Here is a 13,311-nt window from a genome sequence, read left to right as displayed (position 1 = left end):
CCATTCTATTCCACAAATAATTAATGAACACACACACACACACACACACACACACACATACCCAGTTGCTGCATTTGATAGGCAATGGGAGAATATTAGATAAACAGAAAAAAACCACATTGTATCCATGGTATTGACAGACTTAAGAAAAGAAACATAAAAATAAGATGAAGATTTTAACAAAGTTAAACCCAGAATGCTATGTGATTGTTTTATTTTTATTTTTTTACATTAAAGAATTCATTTATTTGGGGGGGGGGCAGAGGAAGAGAGAAGAGAGTCTTAAGCAGACTCTATGCTGAGTGTGGGCCCCATGTGGGGCTTGATCTCATTGCTCTGGGATTGTGGCCTAAGCCCAAACCAAGAGTTGGATGCTTAACCTACTCAGCCACCCAGGTGCTCCTATGTAGTTGTTTTTAATTAAGACTTCTCTATGGTTCCTCTTTTCTGGCTGGAACCACGGAGGATACAGAAGAGAAGAAAAAGAAGTTTCCTGTGGTGCCAGAAACCCTTAAGAAAAAGCAAAAGAATTTCACAGAGTTGAAGAACAAGCATCTGAGAAAAAAGTTTGCCCAAAAGATGCTTCGAAAGGCAAGGAGGAAGCTTATCTATGAAAAAGCTAAGCATTACCACAAGGAATACAGGCAGATGTACAGAACTGAGATTCGAATGGCGAGGATAGTGAGAAAAGCTGGCAACTTCTATGTGCCTGCAGAACCCAAATTGGCATTTGTCATCAGGATCATAGGTATCAGTGGTGTGAGCCCAAAGGTTTGAAAGGTGTTGCAGCTACTTCGCCTTCGCCAGATCTTCAATGGCACCTTTGTTAAGCTCAACAAGGCTTCAGTTAACATACTAAGGATTGTGGAACCCTATATAGCATGGGGGGTACCCAAACCTGAAGCCAGTGAATGAATTGATCTACAAGCGTGGTTATGGCAAGATCAACAAGAAGTGAAATTCACTGACAGATAACACATTGATTGCCCAATCTCTTGGTAAATATGGCATCATCTGCATGGAGGATCTGATTCACAAGATCTATACCACTGGAAAACGTTTCAAAGAAGCAAACAGCTTTTTATGGCCCTTCAAATTATCTTCTCCACACAGTGGAATGAAGAAAAAGATCACTCATTTTATAGAAAGTGGAGATGCTGGCAACAGGGAAGACCAGATCAATAGGCTTATTAAAAGGATGAACTAAGGTATCTACCATGATTATTTTTGTAATCTGGTCAGTTAATAAATGACTGCTTTCAGGTGGAAAAAAAAAAGACTTCTCTATGAATCTTCACTCTGTATATTAGATTCAAAATGTAATAAAACAACAGATAAAAGTAATTCCTCTTCTTAATTCATGTGTTTACTCTTCTGAAAGTCATTAATGTAATGTCGCAGGTGGACACTGCCTGGTATGAAAAAAGGAGGTCCTAAAAACTTCACCAAAGAGGTGAAGCCTGGGTTTGCCAGACAGCCACCTGATGGTGACATTCTAGGCAGGCAAAGTAGCTGGTGAAAAGGTATGCAAGTGTGGAAAAACTGGGGTTCTTCCTCCAACCAAGGTCAATGGTAATTTATTAAGAAACTCCTGCAGTCTATGATTCACATCATTGTCCTGTGAGAAGTTTGGTAAGGTCAAGAATATACAGAGTATGTCATTTTAAGTTCAGAATTTGTGTTTCACTGTTATGGTGATGGGGAGTATTGAATTCATGAAAACACACCATCAAATTTATAGCTTGGAAAAATTATGGTGGTGGTTTATAGGATGGATTGGTGCCAGAATGATCAAATAATTTGTTTCAATAATGTGGGAAAGATGGGGCACTTAGGTGGCTCAGTCTTTTAAGCAGACAACTCTGGATTTCAGCTCAGATCATGATCTTGGGGTTGAGATCAAGCTCTGTTTAGGGCTCACACTGGGCATAGGGCCTGTTTGAGATTCTCTCTCTCTCTCTCTCCTTCTCTCTCTTTACTCTGTCTCTCAAGTAAATAAATAGATCTTTAAAAAATAATGTGGAAAAGATGATAATGATGATATATAAATAGAGGATTGCCTGAGAAGGTGGTACAGATTTTAGAGATAAATGTAGGAGGTAGAGTCAGGGTTTGATGACTGCTTACTTGTTGGTAGTTGGTGGAAATATTGTGAAGCATGACTTGGAGGTTTGTGGCTTGAGTGACTGAGTGTTACTTTAACTCACACATAGTGATAAGCTTGTAGAGAATGAGAAATAACTGGTGAAGGCCGAGTTAAGGCAGCCCTTAATTAAATAGTTAAAGGATGAGCAGAAGGTACATTAAAGTGAGACAATGAAAAATAATTTTTCAGAGTAGTAAGATTGGAGCTAGAAAAGCCTGTTATCAAGAAACCAAGGATTGCAAGTGTTTAAGACAAATCAGACAGATAAAAGAGGTACTGAAGATTGGAACATGGGTCATAATTAGCATTTTTACCAAGAGCAGTTGCAGTGGATGATAGGATTGGAGTACAATTCTGGTGTGGAGACAATGTGAAAAAGAAGCACTGCTGGGTCACAGATAGGTGGTGCGCAGGGTCAAAGGAGAGTTCCTGAAATACAAATTTAAACCTAGCAGCAGAGACACATATTTTTAAAATTCAAATCCTGATGCCTCTTATATTGTACATGTTTAATACATGCTTACCAGTTGTCTGATGACCATAGAAAAGCAAGTAAGAAAATTAATGCAAATAAAGATTATTGTAATAAAATCTACTTTGTGGTAATGATAATGGAAAAATACATTTATATTAAATCCTGGAGTCTAGAAGGATTGATATTTCAGAAGATTATAAGAAAGAATAATCATAGCACCTATAATAATTAAACAAAGATGAGGAAGCTTTGAATAAAAGGTGTGTCTTTCAGAGGGAGGTCGTGGATTTATGACACTTTATATGTTTCAAAGTCAAAACTTCTAGAAAAGTCAATGTTCTTTGTCCCTAACTCTTTGTTACACACCTCCTTGTCATAAAAATGGAGCCCCTTGCCTGCAGCCCAGGGAGTATCCTGGAGACCCTGGATCGAGTCCCACGTCAGGCTCTCTGTATGATGCCTGCTTCTCCCTCTGCCTGTGTCTCTGCCTCTCTCTCTCTCTCTGTCTCTATGAATAAATATAAAAATCTTTAAGAAAAAAAAATGGGGCCCCTTCCTCCAAAACTAGAGAATAGCATAGTGTTACCACAAACACAGAATGCCTTGAGTTTGAAGTGTTCACTTTGTAGCAAGTGTAAGAGTTAGTCAAGGTGGTCCAGATATGAAGTGTTAATGGTTCAACTATAGTGGTGAAGATCAAAAAAAGAGCTTAAAAAAAAAAAAAAAGATTTGGGATATAAATGAAAAAAGTCATCAGTGTTTGTTACTTGTCAGTGACAGTGTTTGTGATCTTGTCAGTGACTTAATCTCTGACACCAGTTTCTTCCTTTTTTTAAAAAAAATTTCTTTACTTTTTAAAGATTTTATTTATTTATCTGAGAGAGTGCCCATGAGAGGAGGGAGGGGCAGAGGGACAGAGAGAAGTAGATTCCCTGCTGAGCAGGGAACCTATGACTCAGGCTGGATCCCAGGACGCTGAGATTATGAACTGAGCTGAAGGCAGGCGCTTAACCGACAGAGCTACCCAGTCACCCTTGTCAGTCTGTTCATTTATAAAATGAGAAGAACAAATTAGAAAACATTTCATACAGAACTCTGAAAATAACATGGGCTAACATGTATGGGAGTGTTTACTGATCAAATAAAATTGTTCATATTTGTGGTTATTTTAACTATTACTGTTGAAATTTGTGTTTTTGTCTCTATATTAAAATAACAAAATGGAAATTAGAATTGAAAGGATCTTCAATATTATCAAATCTAATGATTCCTGTCTTTCATTCATCAACTAATTCATTTTCTCACTCATTCTTTCATTTAAAACTTCATTGCTCAGTGCCTTCTTTGAATCACACATTGGGTTAGGTCTTAGGGATAAATAAAATAAAAGGTATTTCTGGTAAGCAAATGATATTTGGCAAGAAAAATTGATAAAGCAAAAATTATAGTGTAATATGCAGGGATCATCATAGAGATAGTATTAGGCTATAACCTCAGAGAAGGGGTATGTGGATCAAATTGTGGGAATCAGAGAGGGCCTCCTGGAGAAGGTGAAGTCTGTTGAGACTCAAATGATGTTGGAATCTGCTAGAAATTACTCTGGTGGAAGTATGTCTTAGGCATTTGGAGCATCATATAGGCATGTAGGAAATGCTGAAGTCAGTTTTTGGCATTCCTGAAAGTGCTGTGGAGGCTAATGAATGTTGATGTTTAAAACCAAGGTTGTTGAATATGTTTTAATAGCACAGACATGGGTGATGTCGATGACCTTCAAGGCTGGTGACTGGCTTGACATACTTTTTCAATAACAGCAAATTAAACTGAAACTTTACAACGAATTTGGAGTCTCCAAAATAATGAGATCATATTATGCAAATTACTGTGGTGATGAAAAGCAGAGTCCTACTGAAGTAAGTCCCACCCATTTCTCACAGTATGGAAAAGTCCCAGGTGTGTGGGTGACATCCAGGTGTTAAGAAGTTCCTACTACAATTTACTAATCCTGAAACTGTGGGCTGTTACTGTTATGGAAACTACTATAGAGGCTGTGGTTATGTACCTAGCTGGGGCTGTGGACGGAGCTACAGAGGAATGATTGTGGATATAGTTCCAGATATGGCCATGGATTTGGATCCAGATATGCCTGTGGATATGGTTCTGGCCATTTTGCTGCAGAAGATGGTATTTTTCTTGCTCTTAGATCAAGCACATCCTTTGCTTTTGAAGTGATTCTTCCCAGTCAAATCTATATCAAGGTCCTTATCTGACAAAGCTATGTCCAGCTTAGAACTAGGTCACCACCTACTTGAACCCATTTGGGCTTAAATAGTTGTTCTCATGAATAGAGTCTAAGTCACAGACTTTGAAGTCAGTGAAGATTGGAGATCTCAGTTGGATTATTTTTATTATTATTATAATAAATATAAACATAATGCTATTATTTTTCATTTTCCATTATGACAAAAATGACACTGCATGTGATTTAAGGATTATTTAATAAATTATACTAGTCATTGAATATCCACAGTTTTGAAAAAGAAACTAACACCTGTCTTAAGCCATACACAAAAGTCCCTTAAAAAGAAGCATAGCACTGAGTACACTGAATATTGTATGTAAATGATGAATCACTAAATTCTATACCTGAAACTAATATAGTATATACTGATACTGTATATTAACTGGAATTTAAATAACAATTTGGAGAAAAGGGAAAAAAAAAGATTTTATTTATTTATTTATTTGAAAGATAGAATATAAATGGGGGGAGGGGCAGAGAAGAAGGGAGAGGGAGAAAATCCCTAGCAGATTGTGCACTGAGTGCAGAGCCCTATGGGGGCTCAATCTCATGACCCCAAGATCATGACCTGAACTGAAACCAAGAGTTGTATGCTTAGCTCATGGAGCCACCTAAGTGGCTAAGTGCCCCAAGAAGCATAGATTTAAAGTGCAAAAGGTAAAACGAGAGATTTTGACGAAAACATTGGAGAATATCTTCAGGATCTTGGAGTAGGCAAAGATTTCTTACAGATGCAAGAAGTATAAAACATCAAGGAAAAGTAGATATATGGGACTATATTAGAATTGAGAATTTTTGTTTAATTAAAAACATCCGTTAAAAGAATAAAAGGAAAGCTATAGGGTGGAAGAATGTATTTGCAATAATTATTTATATTTGTGAAGGACGTGTCCAAAACACATAAAGAATTATAAATTTATCAGGAGAAAACACAATCTAGTAGAAAAATTAATGCAGAACTTATATACTTCATCAAAAAAGGATATCAAATAGCCAATATATGTTGTAAAATGTGTTTATCTTCACTAGTCATTAAGGGTATGCAAATTAAAACTACAGTGTGATACTATTACATATCAATCAGAATGGCAAAAGTGTAACAGACAATATCAAGTCTTATTGAAGATACGGATAAATGACCCTTCCAGTTAACTACTAGAAGGCTCTCTAGTGATCCAACAATTTTGGCAGTATCTTTTAAAATGAGTTTTATCCCTATCTTATGATCTAATAATTCTATCCTTGATTATCCTGCAAAGAAATACATATTATGCTTATCAAAGGATGTACACAGGGATGCTCTTGGTGGCCTTATTTTTAGTAGCTAACACCTGAAGCCACTCACATGTTCATCAACAGTAAAATGCACAAATGAAATATGGTCTTTTCATAAAGTGGTTTACTGTGAGGAAAGGAGAACAAACTCATGGCTTTTATGTATGCAAAGTGGAAAGAATTACACAAATATATAATGATGAACAAAGGAAGTCAGTCACAAAATAATGGAGGGGTGTCATTCCATTTGTGTAATATTTAAAAACAGGCAAAACTAATTGATGGTATGAAGAGTTGGGATATTGGCTGTACTTTTGCTCTCTTTTTTGGGAAGAGAATTGGGGCATGTATGAGGGGGCTTTTGAGAAATTAATGTTAATTTCTAGATCTGGGTAATGGTTACTCAACTGCGCTCACTTTGTGAGAGGTTATTGAGCAGCACACTTTGATTTTGTATCTTCTGCATGCATGTTATGCTGCAATGGAAGGTCTATAAATATTCTGTCATCTGTGTCACAGGGGATTTATCTCCAGCCAACTATCGACTCATTAACGACAATTCATTATGCCATTTCTGTCCTCTATTTCTAAACTTTCTCCCTTTCTCTGACCCTTTTAATACTCAGGGTAATTTAGTTCTCATTGTAGCCATCACCCAGGATGCTTTTTAGGCTCTTACTTTTCTCCACTAAAAATAAAAACAGTCCACAAATTTGCACTTCTAAATTCAGAAATATTTATTTCCTGGAGATGAATTCTCTCCACTCCGTCATCTCCTAGAGAGGTGGAATTAATTAATTATACCACCTTTTTAATTGTAGATCCCTTTGAGAAGTGGCATTCAGGATGGGCCTAGGGGAGATTTTCATTTTTAGTTAGTAAGATTCACGATTGAATTAATTAAACTAAATAGGTATCGACATGGATTAAAACAAAATGCCATGGAGAGCAGTGAGGAGGATATAAGGGAATGATATATTTATAATCATGTGATATTTGTAATACTCTAATTCATAAGGAACATTGATTACTACTAAAATCTCCTGTTACAAGAAATGATTTCAGTTTGTTAAAATGGGACATTTCCGAGCTTAAACTTAATGACATATAATGATTAAAATTCCAGAATCTATCCGGAATAAACATTCCTGATTTCAATGTTCAAATCTTCTATCGCTTACTTGATTTGTAATCTTGGAAAATTTATTTTCTTCTCTAAACTTATTTGAGGAAATAAATTACAGGGAATAATAATGGCTGTTTATAAGAATGTTGTGAAGATTAAGCATAGCTTTATAGAGTAGAGTTTATTACAGTCTAAGAGCTAATTATCAAAATGTCATCAAAATCATTTGATGGTAATAGAATTTCAAGGCAGAATTGTAACTACTCCCAATCAAACACACAGAAATATCTCCAAATAGAATGTTATATTAGAATAAAAGTAATTCATCCCTTAGTTACTGAACTCCAAAGTATCATATGATACCAGATTGCTTTCCTTATATTTTAAATCATAAATAATTATTAAAAGGTTTTCAGGAGAAAAAAGGCCACTAAAGTAAGAGATTATATTTCCGTGGTTTGATCCTTTTTATTTTCTGCTTCTTCATAAAATAATATAGTAATTATTTCAAAATGTCCATTATAGAGCAGCCCGGGTGGCTCAGTGGTTTAGCGCTGCCTTCAGTCCAGGGCATGATCCTAGACACCCAGATCCAGTCCCATGTTGGGGTCCCTTCATGGAGCCTGCTTCTCCCTCTGCCAGTGTCTCCGCCTCTCTCTCTCTCTCTCTCTCTCTCTCTCTCTGTGTGTCTCTCATGAATAAATAAAACCTTAAAAAAATGTTGATTGCATTTGGCAATTAGTTCAATTATGGTGATATTAATGAGAATGTTGAATACTTAAGCAGAGTGGTGAAATTGAATATGCTTCACCTAATTTGTGAGAGAATGAATAGTAAAGAGAACAAAATGAGTATAGGCTACTGTTTTAAGAAGCTTCATGGTTAAGAGAAAGAGTGACTAGTGGTCATTAATCATTTGGGTAAAGAGGAACTTCCAAAACATATCTGGAAACAGAAGACTAAAATACATATTCTTCAATGTTGCGACTCCCCAGGACTTTGCACGTGTACTAATAATTTATTGCTATATAGCAAATTACTACAGATTTAGTTGATTAAAACAATATATATTCACCAGCTGCCAGTTGGTCAGAAGTTTCAGAACAACTTGACTGGAATTATGGTCAGGGTCTTACAAGGCTAAGAACAAGTTTTTGGTTAAGTTGTTTTGGTCAAGTTTTTGGTCTAGTTGTTTTGGTTTTCAACTAGAGGCTGAACTAGAAGGATCTACTTCAAGTTTCCTTGGGTTTGGGGCAAAATTCATTTTCTTCATGCTGTAGAATTCACACATGTAATTTGGTTCTTCAAAGCCAGGAATGGAGAGATGGAGAGAGAGGCGAGAGACAGAGAGATAGAGAGAGAGAGAGAGAGAGAAAGAGAAAGAGAGAATGAATACTGCTTTAGATTAGTGAGGTATATTCAGTATGACCTCCCTTTTGATTAACTAAAAGTCAACTATTCAGAGATCTTAATTACTTCAGCAAAATCCCTTCACTTTTGCTATATGAGGTAACCCAACCCTGGGAATGATATCCCATCACTTTTATAATAATCTACTGGTTACAAGAATGTTACAGGTCCTGCCTATATTCAAGGTAGGAAGATTATAAAAAAGCATAGATATTATCTGATGAGAATCATGAAGGCCATCTTAGAGTTTTGTCAGCCATTGCCTGCCACCTTATGTGTTATCTATGTTTAACAAGAGCTTGTTGCTTCTTGAGACATCCAACAACATTAATTAAAAATACTGACATTGTAAAACTTTGGGAGAAAAGAAATGTGATAAACAAACGCAGAAAAATACTTGGGTTCAGGAAGAATGGAGGGAAGATGGCTACTTTGTAATGGTTAGAAATTATCAAAGTCTACCAATCATGATTCAATAATAAAGACTTTTGTTTACCAATCATGATTGAATAAAGAATTTTTACAAATATTTGAAAACTGGAAGCTTTGTCTTTTGCTTGAGTATTTTTGATCTTTGGTACTATACTATAAACAAACAACCAAAAAAGAAAAGAAAAGAAAAAAACTCTTAGAGTGATCCCCCTTTTTCTCTCTATATATTCTACTTTAGTTTAATGTTTATAAGAGAACAAAATGATAATGTTCTTCTGTACCTCAGAGAAGATGTACAACAGGTTTATGAGCTAGTCATAGTGACCAACTTGCAAAACAAACTATGATTAAATCCTTAAAAATAAAAATAGAAGACCATAATGTGGGAAATACAAGAAAATAATTTAGTATTAAATTACCAGATATGTTGAGTATTGGCATTTGAAAATGAAAGCATGGACAATTGCTCAAGATTCTAGAATTAAAAAAGGCCTGTTTCATAGTATTTAAAATGGTTGGAATGAGGGGCCCCTGGGTGACTTAGTTGGTTAAGTGTCCGGCTCTTGATCTCAGTTCAGGTCTTGATCTCAAGGTTGTGAGTTCAAGCCCTAAGCTGGGCTCCATGTCCAGTGTGGAGCTTACTTAAAAAATAAAATAAAACAGAAATTAAAAAAAAAAAAAAGGAATAGGAGCAGGAAACAGTGTCTGTTGTGATATATATCTGAAGACTATTAGGTACTGCATTTCATTTGCTTTGTCTAACTCAAGAGACTATAATCATAATGAATATATGGAAGATTCAAGGGACTGGACTTCTTGACATAAGGAATTCCTCTAAAAATTAGTTCTGTCTACAGAGTAGATTGGCAGCATGCCTGGTTCATGTTCCTGAAGGTATTAAAGCAGTCCATGGCACCAATCTTTAGACATGTTGTGGATGGAATTCCAGTGTCCAGGAGAGAGTCAGGACTCATTGCCCTCTTAAATGTCTTCTTACTAGAGCACTCTGGAATTCTGTATGCAAAGAGTGGCATTGAAATATAAAACCTTGAGAAGAATGATGATGCTGAATCTAGAAACAGAAAAAAATTAACACGATTTTGTACAAGTTTGTGTAATGGAGGGAGAGGTCAAATAGTTGTAGTTGGTTTTAGAAACTTTATCACATTGTGGAGAGATACCTTCTAGCATTGAATAATTTGAGATCCAAAGTAGGGAGCAGATGATGTGTGTGTATGTCTGTTTTGAGGAAATCCAAAAATTCGCCTTCAATGGGCCAATCTCTATTCTAGTTTCTGAACTATAAATATTCTTTTATCAACATTTATGAGATGTATATTGAACTTTAGGAGGGGCTGTGGATTTAATGGTAAAAGATAAAGTTTTAGACTCTGATGAGTTCTCAGTTTGGTGCCCTGTATAGGGGAGATAACAAGACCATACCTTTAATCTTATATCAAAAATAAAATCTCTTAAATAGCACTTACTAGAGTCTGGGTTTATAGATACTAACTCAAGTTCTCTTCCACAACCTTAAGAGGTAGATACTACCATTATAGTCCTTCCATAGATGAGAAAACTGAAGCACAGAAAGTAAATAGAATTGTCTAAGATACTAGCACTATTAAGTGTCAGAGCCAGAGTTTGAACGAGGATCCATCTTTTTCAAGTGCCACACCAAGAGACCTCTCTTTCAGAGGTGTGCCATGGCCAGCTTACACCAGCTCATGAGTAACTATGTGTGCCTCTTCCCAAACTCACACCACGGACATCATGTTGATAGTTTGAAATTGGCTAGGATGGAAACATTTATTAAAATTTTTTTCCAGCTAGTCAGTTTGGCAGCACTCTATTGGCAGTTTATGGTACAAGTGACGTGATTGCTCTAAATGTTACACATGGGGTGTTTGAGGGGGGGAATCAAAAGATAGGCATTGAAATCTGACATAATGGGGAATGTGAAGTTCAGGATACTTGAGTTCATTCATTTCTTTTCCCAAATTTTTATTAAAATTCCAGTTAGTGAACATACAGGGTAATATTAATTTTGGATATAGAATTTTGTAATTCATTCTTGAAGAATGAATGGGAGGCAGACTATCAGATGACTGGGGAAATGACCTCATAGGCCAAAGAAAGGAAATAGAATCAGTAAGTTGTCACCTTATTGACAGATGTCTGGCCTCTCCTGGAAGGGCCAGATTAGGAGAGACAGTCCTAGGTTTCTCTACAAATATTCTCAGGGTCTGGGTATCTTGGAAGGCCTGGCCTATAAGATGTCACCTCAGCTGATCTACAGCAGTCAGCAGGACCTGCCTTGTCAATATGCAAGTGGAAACAGAGAAAGATCACATTAGGCAAGAGTGTTGCATCAAAATCCATAAAAATAGCTCTGAGAGGAACCTAGTAGACAATATTTCCATCAAGAATCTTAAGTACAGGGGCAGCTCTGGTGACCCAGCAGTTTAGCACCACCTTCAGCCCGGGGCCTGATCCTGAGGACCCTGGATCGAGTCCCATGTCGGGCTCCCTGCATGGAGCCCGCTTCTCCCTCTGCCTCTCTCTCTCCCTGTGTGTCTCATGAATAAATAAATAAAATCTTTTAAAAAAATCCTAAGTACACTGGAGACTATTCATTGTTGAATACTGAGAGACTCTGGGGAAGTTGGAACTATTTCTCAATAAATGAATGGATATGCTTGGGAACTAATTATCTCTTTGTTATAACAAGTCTTTGGTAAGAGACTGGGAAATCATTTTGTAAGACATGGATCAAGAGAATGAGCTCTGGATCTGGAAACTATTGTGTAGTTACTTTTGAGCTGAGAAACTTTGGGAAAAGTCCATTCTCCTTCAGTTTCCTTTTTATCGTCTTTGTAAAACTGGGATCCAAGTGACTGCTGTATCTTTTACAATATTTTTTTTTACTGGGGTCATATAATTTTGTTTTTTATTTGTAAAGTTACTGCATGATTTAAGCATACACAGATATTTCTGTTGGAGGATATTTCTTTGTGTAAGATAATGACTCAATAGTTTGACTTAACATTGATGGCATTTGGTGAGTTGCCATGAGGTAAAGAGTATATTTAGTATCAATGCAGTACTTTGCTTCCTGTGTACTATATATAGTAATGTTCCTAGGTCAGAAGTATTTAGCAGGCAACAACTATTCACATCAAGGTTAATGAACTCTGAATTATGTTATGATGCCAAGCCTAGTAACATATTGTTTAGCATTTATTTTTGGTAATAAATTATTGTACAAAATGCTCATGCAATGTGTTATAAAACTTCTAAGGCTAGTTTATTACCTGAATATTTGGTCTCATTCATTCTCAAAATATTAAGTAAGATACTTTTATAATAAAATGACAAGACTTTAACATATCAATTTGAAAATATATTTAAGAATATATTAGGGTGTGAGGTGCCTGGGTGGCTCAGTAGGTTAAACATCTGACTCTTGTCAGCTCAGGTTATGATCTCACGGGTTGTGGGATCAGAGCCTGCCTCCTCCCCCACCCCTATGCACACCTCTCTCTTTCTAGAAATAAATAAATCATAAAAAAGAATATATTATGGTGAGATCAGTAGAGCTATTACCAGCAAATATTGGTTAGTTGTATTTTGGGGGGATGAGAGTATTTTGAGGTGAAAATTGTTAAGTAAGGAATCAAAATGCAATAAGTAGGTGAAGGTTTATGTTAAATGCTCCAGGGAGGTTAAATAATATGGCCATCCTTGGTGACTTGCTGAGAGTAGTAGCTTTGGAGCTTCAATGGGTTGGAATGCAAATTGCAATGAATTGAAAAATTAATGGGTAATAGGCCACACACAGGGCACAGCCAACTCTTTGAAGAAGTTTCATTTTGAAGAAAAGCAGTGAGGTAGAGTGACAGTGGACCAGATTCAGGGCCAAGGACTAATTCCTAAAATATTTATGGAAACTTGAGAACACGTTTTTCCTACTTACATCCTTGTGGTCCTTAACTTTGTGTCCAGGGCCAGCTACATGATTTGCAAACTCAGTGTAAACTGAACATGCAATACCCCTTGTTAAAAAAGCTGAAGGAAAATCTTTTTCCTGTATTCTGTGGTCTCTTTTGACATGTCATGATGATTTTTTGTTCACTCTTTAGTGTCAT

The 13,311-nt window shown here is 36.3% G+C and overlaps 1 pseudogene; it reads left to right on the top strand.

Annotated features, from left to right (window-relative positions):
• The first annotated feature begins 492 nt into the window (after positions 1 to 492).
• LOC140621320 (large ribosomal subunit protein uL30-like) lies at positions 493 to 1,271 on the top strand (annotated as a pseudogene).
• Positions 1,272 to 13,311: the final 12,040 nt, after the last annotated feature.

Source organism: Canis lupus, chromosome 30, assembly GCF_048164855.1.
Source record: "Canis lupus baileyi chromosome 30, mCanLup2.hap1, whole genome shotgun sequence".
In the NCBI taxonomy this organism is placed as follows: Eukaryota; Metazoa; Chordata; class Mammalia; order Carnivora; family Canidae; genus Canis; species Canis lupus.
Note: the sequence above shows the minus strand (reverse complement) of the source record. Positions and strands in the feature narration are given on the sequence as shown.